General features: G+C 37.5%; 1 long non-coding RNA gene across 1 annotated transcript; it reads left to right on the forward strand.

Moving 5' to 3' along the window:
* On the forward strand, positions 4,158-7,674 carry LOC107619748. Its single transcript, XR_001615771.2, has 3 exons — positions 4,158-4,907; positions 4,992-5,131; positions 7,554-7,674. It is a non-coding gene; the product is annotated as an uncharacterized LOC107619748 (long non-coding RNA).

Raw genomic sequence — 8,632 nt, forward strand, 5'->3', positions numbered from 1 at the left:
GCTCTGTTTTGAGTAGTGAACGTTGCGTTCACTTAGCCTTGTGTGCCTTGTCATGTGCCAAGCCTCCTTGCCTAGCTTTCACTCTTTGAACGCTACGTTCAAATTATGAACGCTACACTTGAGTGGGATTGGGTTGGAGGCATGCTTGGTCCACTAGCGTTCACTATTTTGAATGCCACACTCCATTCTTTGAGTGCTACATTCCTTTGTTTCCTTTGGCGAGCTTTGCTTTCCTTGGCCAAGAGCACAAAAAAGTTCACAAAAGTGAACGTGCCGTTCACTCTAGTGAACGTGGCTCTTGTTGTGCCTTGGTTTCTTTGAGCGCTCCGTTCCCTCCTTTGAACGCTACTTGTGTTGCTTGGTTGTGTGGCTTGCTTCCCTTGATTGAGAGGCACAAAGCTCTGCATTCATTTGCTTCCAAGCCAAAGGTCTCGAAAAAGGTAGGGAAAGTGAGCGTAGCGTTCACATTTTGGAACGCTACCCTTGGTTTGCCTCGTGCCCAGCTTCCCTTGTGAATGCCACGCTTTAATGTCATGGGCCACGCTTTTAAAAGCGTGGCCTAAGGTCCAAAGCGTGCTCCAAAATTCTTCTTTCCTTTTTTTCATCATTTCTTCACCTACAAGCAACCAAACAACTAATCAAAGTCCCACCAAAATTACTAGATCTTTGCATCATTTATAAAATCAATTAATTCTAGCATAAAACCTATGATTTTGTGTAAAATAAATGATATTTGATTGGTTCAACATAATCATGAAAATCCACTCCAATTACTTACTTATTGTGCAAGAAAGTGCATAAAACCTAATGAAACTAATGAAAAATGCTTGTAAAATTAACATAAGATGACTTGTCATCACAACACCAAACTTAAACCTTACTTGTTTCCAAGCAAGCACTAAACATGAGAAGAAATGAAATGAAACAGAGAAGCATATATATCCTTATTTAGCAGATAATAGAATTGAGACCAAGGGGTTTTATGCAGACAAGATGCAGCTCACTTATTCTTTGCTGATAGATAAGAAATGTTTCTTGGAGGATTCACTAGAGTTGCTGTCACAATGCCTTGCTTTTTGATTGATCCCTTTTTGGTTTTTCCTTCTTTCTTTTGCTTAGAAAGCTTATTTCTCAATGATAACTCAGTGTCAAGTGTTGCAGCAGCCTTTTGGCTCAATTTTGCTCAACACTTCTTCACTACAGACACTTGGCTCACAAATCTTCTTAGGAACATTGATGCCCAGCATCTCTTTCGATCACTAAAATGCTTTGTAGCTAGCTTGCTCTTGATGATGGACTTTCGGTTGGTAATCCCGGATTAGTTAATCCAAGTTACCAAGTTTTAAAGGACTCCTCAAAACTTAATTATCCAAGCATATCCTAGTACAAAAAGCATCACAGACATATGTCCTAAGGTCCAAGCTATTGGTGTCTAGCCTTATTATTTGTTTCTTTGCCAATTCTTGGCTTTTCTTTTCTTTTTCTTTCTTACTTTGCTTCATTTTCCAGGGAATTTCATTAATAAAAGGTTTAATGACAGCAACCAGGTTAACACTACAAAGAACGTTCTATTATGCAGCTTTTATTATTGAGCTTATCATCTTAATCAAGCAATTACCACCACAAACTTCATTCTAATTCCTACCACATTGAACAATCACTTTCTATTTCAAACATTTTTCTCTTAATTGTGCAAAAGGGAAACAAAACATGAGTTTAAGATAGATGAGTGATAACAAGCATAATGCAAATCCTAACAAGAAAACTACTCAAGATATGAAAGTGCAGAATATAAAATATTTGGAGGCATATCATGTTTCTGATATGCATCATCCTTATTTAATTAAAATTATAAAAGGGACTCCACCACCTCTAGTTGTCGTGCTCTTTCATTTTGCTGGATTCTCCCTTCCTCTTTGAGTTCTTCTTTCTTTCTTGGGGTTCTTCAACAGGGCACCTTCGATCCCAAATTTGGTCTACCTGACCCCAAAGCCCAGCATCCTTCAATCCTTGTTGCATGTGTGATGTATTTTTATTGGCTAGTGCTCTCTGATGGTCTACCAATTCTTGGCATTGCTCAAATGGCTTGATCTGTTGGTTCAATGCTGGCATGCTATGGACTACATAGTCCAACTTTGCTTGAGTTGCTATATCATACTCCATTCTGTCCAAGTTCCTATGCTCTCCAATTGTATGATAGATATTCTTCCATTGGTAGAAATTTTTTGTGTACTCCCCATACTTGGACTGTCGTAGGGACAATCTATTGAATGATTCTTGAAAGTTTGCTGATTGTTCCCCTTGCCCCTCAAGAATTTTTGCCTGAAACTCTCTTTGTTGCTCCAATATTTAGAAATGGAAATTTTCTTGCTTCTCCATCATTTGCTACTGCCAATGCTGTTGTTGCTCACGATCCTTCAAATACTGCTCTTGTTGCCTCAAGTATTGCTCCTGTTGTTGCTACTGTGCTCTCATGTATTGTTGAGATATTTCTTCAATGGCTCTTTGCATTTGGCTCAGGTCCATTGCACCAGGAGCTTGTTCCCCCTCTACTTGTGGTCTTCTCCTTCTTCCTTGAGCTCTTCTCTCTTGCTGATTGTCAGTGTCATCAGCGACACCCTCCATGCTTTTCTTAGTGATCCCTCTGCTTCCTTTTACCTTCTCAGTATTTTCATCCTCAAAGAGTACTCCTGCTTTTTTGCATAGCCTCAGAATAGTGCTTGGGTGACCAAGTCTACTTGATTTACCAGTATCCTCAGCTATTTCTTGAATGCTATCTGCAATAAGCTGCGGGACATTTACTTCTCCTCCCCTAAGTATGCAATATGTCAGGATTGTTCTCTTGATTGTGACCTCAGATGTATTTGTAGTAGGGAAGATGGATCTTCTCACTATCTCATATCAACCTTTGGCTTCTGGTATGAGATCTATTCTTTTCAAGTGGCTTGGAGCTCCCTTTGAGTCCCTTTCCCAATCCTTGCGTTCAAAACATAACCCATTTAATATCTCATCAGGGTCATTCTCAACCTGCAGTCTTTCCTCAAAGCTGGGTTCTCCATATAATATCACCCTTATCTGTAGGACTCTCATAATGGATGGTGGGCTGAAATCTACCTCAACCCCTCTAACGTAGCTCTTATAGGGAGGGTTGTCCTTGCTTGTCCTCACAGTATTTGCATAAAATTCCCTTATCATGACTGTACTGATGTCTGTGAGAGGTTCACACAAAAGTTCCCATCTCCTCTTTGCCTCTATTCTTCTCATAATGGGATATTCTCCATCTTTCAGTCTGAACCCCGTCTCTGGAATGACTTTCTTTGATTCTATTAGCCTATAATACCTTGATTCATGGAATTGAGACTTAAATTTCTTGGTATCATAGGTTGGTGGTTCGGCTACAACTGGTTCCTTTCCTTTCCTTCTTTTGGAACTTGATGAAGCCATGAGTTAGGAAGGAAAGAAAGAAGAAGAGAAGATAGGCTTCGGTTAAGGCACGGTAGTGATGGAAGAAAGGGGAGGTAAGGTGTTGTGTGGTGTCTTTAGGTAAGAGAAGAATAATGTAAACTTTGTAGGGGACTTATACGAAGAAAGCAAAGGTGTGTGGCTTAAGGAATGTTGCTGCCAATTTATAGAAGGGAAGGTGTAACAACCCTAGTTTTTGAAAATCAAATAAATAGTTATTTGTGATTTATTTTATTTGTTGATAATTTTATTTTAAAAAAATTATTTTACAAAAGATAATTAAATACATTTTATTTTATTAGAAATGATTAGATTGATATTTATAAATACTTTAAGTTTAGGTCAATTAATATTTATGTACCATTTTTATTATAATCAATTATTTTATAAATTGAAATTAAAGTTTTAGAGATAGAAAAATAATAGAGATTTGTATGATCTAATCTGGAAAATTGATATTTGAATTTAAATTGTACTTTACAAAATATAATTAACTTGTTTATTTTATAATGTAAATTAGAAATAATTAATTGAACTTAGTAATATGTTGATAAATAATGTTCCTAAATATTTTTAATAAAGTATATTTAATTTTAAAATTACTCTACCTTCCGATTTTATCAAAATATCTATTCATAGCTATCCATTATTCTTTTATAAAATCCTAATTCCTAACCCTAAATTCCCAAATTTCCAAATTGAGAAAACAGAAACCCTAATCTCCTCTAACCCTGACAGCCGCCGAAACCCCCTTCCCCCAAACTTAGCAGCTTAGACGCACAAACACTGGAGAAACGAGAAACAGAGAGAACGGAGAGTGCAGAGAAAGGAGATGGAGTCTGACGCAGTCGCCACCTCCGTCGTGTGTCACCATCGGTCATTGCTGCTGAGCTGTCGTCGGAAATGGAACCGCGGAGAGAGAGAGCCATCCAGCCACCTTGCCAGAGCCGTCGTTTGTGCGCCGTCGCCGTTGAAGGAGGAAGCTGTTCATGCCTATCGCAGTCCCATGGAGTCCGCGCTGCCATCACGAGTGAGAGAGGGAGGCGTTGCTGCTTGCGCCGCCGCCTTGCCTCCGTCACCGCTGGGGTTTCGTTGCTACCGCCGTTGGTTCACCATGGAGGAGAGTGGATCTGAGGAGAGAGAACTCGAGGAAGAGAAGAACACGAAGAGGAGGAACTGGGATCGTTGTTGTCACCACCGCTGCTGAAGACTAGCCCCCGCCCCGAGATTTTACCGTCACCATTCTACCCGGCGTCGCCAGCACTGAAGTCGGCCACTACCACCGTCGAGCCTTGTTGGAACTGGTGTTGCTTCTGGAGGTTTGGAAGGGAGGCTTGCTCGGATCTGCTTCTGGTCCTGGTTCTCGCAGCTGCCGGAGCCTCTGCTGCCATCAGCGCTGCCATTAAAGCTATTGATTTGGTCCCAATTCCTCCATTTTTGAGACCGTGAGCTTTAATCCTTGCTCTGCTTCTATCCTATTCCTATGTCTTTCACCTGTTCTAACTAAGGAAACCTATGTTTTTGTTCAGTGCTGCTACTCTATTTTCCCTGTTTACTGCTAGAACTATCATAGGGGATACTGTTAAACTGTTAGAGCTGCTGTTGTTGCTGATGCGAGTTAGAACGAAATTGGAGTCACGTTTAATTTTGTGGGTTTCGACTAACTGAGGTAGGAGATTTAACGTTTTTAATTTAGAATGCCTACAAAGTTATTGGATGAGTGCAAATGGTTAACAAAGGTTAAGAATTTCTTAATTAACATGAATGACTTGAAATGCATGTGGAATTAGTTGGTTGTTGTGCACCAAGTTATTTGAATAAGTGCAAATGGTTAACAATGGTTTAGAATTTTCTTAATTGTCATGAATGACCTGAAATGCATTTGAAATTTGTTAGTTGTTGTGAATATTTTGAGCTGTGACTGGAATTAAATGTGGCTGCGAATGTCTTTGGGCTTTGTTGGAAGTTGTAGAAGTTGTAATTGATATTGTTTTCTCTGATGTGGATGGAATTGAGTTGAATTATAACTGTAGTTGGTGATTGATTTGATGATTGTGCGTACTGAATGTTGTAAGGGATAGAATAAATGGTGTTACTTTTGTTGCTGAGCTTGCTGATGTGAATTGATGAGTTATTGTGTGTTTGAATGATGATGAGTGTATATGGAAAATTATGCTTGGCATAGTGTAGAAAAGAAAAGGTTTGATGATACTTAAGTACTTGACATCGTGTGAATTATTGATTCTGGGTTCTTGGGCTGTGTTGGCAATGAAGACAATTTTGAATAACTGGAAAGAGCTTAAACGTGTGATTTTGGAAGGGTTATAAGTTCAAATGTGGTTTTTGATAAGTAAGGTTGTTGAAAATGCTTAAGGCAGAATTTCTGCATACATGACAGTAGAAAGAATCAATTTCTGGGAGCATCCCAGGTCATATACTTGAATGAAACTATTTTTGCATGAAACTTTACCAATACTAGTTTATTGAGTTTAATTTTGAAAGAATCCTATGATAAGTGAAAGTTAGTTACGAATTGATGAGGTGAAAGTTGAATTGATGGGTTATGACCGAACTGTTGGCTATTGTAAATTGTGAATTTTCTGACTGATTTGAGAACCTCTTATTTTGTAGTTGTTGAAGAAAGGGGGAGACTTGTTGAGAAAGAGGGAACCCGTAAGGGTGGCTAAGTCCGAGTATTAGGGGAGGTGTTGTCGAAATTTTATAAAATTTGAGGTTTTATTTGAAAAGTTATTTTAGAAGATTTGGATTTGAAAAATGATTATTTAAGTTTTATTTGATTACTTCTAATGAGAGGCTATGTTTTGAAAGGTGTTTAATGAAATTAAAATAAATAATTTTCTTGAGTCTTTTGATAGAGGACTAAACTGAAAAATAGTTTTAAAGTTGGCTTGACTCAAGGTTGCTAAAGCAGAGATTATGAACTGAATTGATGATTGAGATTTTTGCGAACGAATGCTTGAGAAAGTTAAGAAAGGTTTAAGAAAATATGTTAAGGATTCAAAGGGAAAAGAGAATGGGGAACTGATATATGGATTGTTGAGTTTTAGAAAGGAAAATGAAAAGTGATAAAATACGGGAAAACCTCATGAACTCTTAGTTGTTTAACTACGGGGAAAATCCATGAATTGATAATTGGTAAAATTAGGGAAGTACCCACGAACAGAATGATCATTGATCTCGGAAAAAACCTATAGATTGTTATTTGTTTTATATGCGGGAAAAACCCACGGACTGATAATCATTGATTACGGGAATAACCCATGAATTGTTGTATGTTGATCTCGGGTATAGCCCATGAACTGAAGATTAATGATTGCTGTGTATTGATCTCGGGTATAACCCACGAACTGAAGATCGCTATGTTATTGTGTATTGATCTCGGGTATAACCCACGGACTGAAGATCTCTGTTTTGTTTGTGAAATGATCTCGGGGACGCCCACGAACTGAGGATCACTGTTTCCCCTTGTGCGTATATTATGGGGTCGGGCTTTGCGCCGACTGCCGGTAGTCACGAAGGAGTGGTATTCTTACCTCCGACAGATATGCACTAAGGACACAAAGGAAAGCCATATCTGGGACTTGTTCCTAGGTAATGTCGGGCTGCAGGGTGTAAACCAACACGTGAGCTCATGGCCTGCTAAAGATAGACATGCATCATATTGGTTGTGCATTTACATTTGGTTGTGTTTGCCTGTATTACTTTTTTTTTTGTGCTGTTTGTCTTATTGTGATTCCTTTGCGTGTTGAATTGAGTTTCTTACTTGTGCTAGTAGTTTGTGAATGGAAAGAGATGATTAATATCTGTCATTATGACTGAGAATCAATTATGTGGCTGAAAGATATTTAATATGACAAGTTTTGCGATGGAGATCTTTTTTTGGGTTTAGAGATTTAAAGAAAGTAATTATTTATCTAAAGTAAGATTAAAAAGTATTTCAAGGGATTTAACAAAGATGGTTTATTAAGCAAAGTTAATTATTTGCATGTTAATCATTACTTTTACGGCATTCCCATTCCCTACTGAGAACGTGTGGTTTGTTCTCACCCCAAAATCTTCCACATTTTCAGTGACACAGGTACGAAGATTCAGTTTGAAGTTGCGGGCAATTCTAGCATTTATTTACGAGTTAAGTTTATGACTTGAGTTTCTTTCATAGAATTCCCTCGCCTTTGTAGCTTTAGTTTTTATTTTATGCAGAGGGATAGGAGTTGTACCTGAATTTTATTTAAATTCTTTTGTATAATATTACTATTATTAATAATTATGTGATTATTATTACTTGGTGATGTTTGCTATATGATTTTAATTTTTAAAAAAAAAAATTCTGGTATTTTTACTAAAATTGAATCGCGATATCAAACTAAAGGCTTAATAGTAAATAGTTAATAAGGAAAACAGGTCAGTAACGCCTTACTTTTGGTACGATCATGACGTATTGAAAGTTGGGTCGTTACAATATGGTATCAGAACAGTTCGTTCCTGTTAGAGCCTTGGGAATGGACTGACTATGCTTCATTGCATACTCTGAGTGTCTGTCATCCTTTGTGACTTGTTCTTGTAACAAGAGTTTGTGTTTTATTTGCATGACTGTCTGATGATTAACGCTGTTAGTTTACCATTTCATATTTCATGGTATTAGGTCTGGCCAACTTAATACTAATGATTTATGTACATGGCAACACTAACAGGTTATCATAGACGAAATAGAAGTAATAGGTAATGCGATTCACAGGGTTTGGGAGCGTTAGAGGTTATGAAGTTAGCTTCAATTCGACGTATAATCTTTATTCGTGCCACATGAACTCGTGTCATCTTTTTCTTCGTTGCTTTCATTGCCATCTTTTTCTCTAGTTTGATTGTTCCCAACCATACTCTGTCATTCTTGTATACCTTTGCTTGCCTATGAATCTGACTCTTTGAATATTCATCCCTGATAATGCCTATGTTTCTGTTCATATATTCTGTTTTCTTTGATTTAAGTTTGAACTTATTTTATTCTAGCAATTTTCGAGGGCGAAAATTTTTATAAGGTGGGTAGAATGTAACAACCCTAGTTTTTGAAAATCAAATAAATAGTTATTTGTGATTTATTTTATTTGTTGATAATTTTATTTTAAGAAAATTATTTTGCTAAAGGTAATTAAAT

The sequence above is a fragment of the Arachis ipaensis genome, chromosome B09, assembly GCF_000816755.2.
Source record: "Arachis ipaensis cultivar K30076 chromosome B09, Araip1.1, whole genome shotgun sequence".
Taxonomy (NCBI): Eukaryota; Viridiplantae; Streptophyta; class Magnoliopsida; order Fabales; family Fabaceae; genus Arachis; species Arachis ipaensis.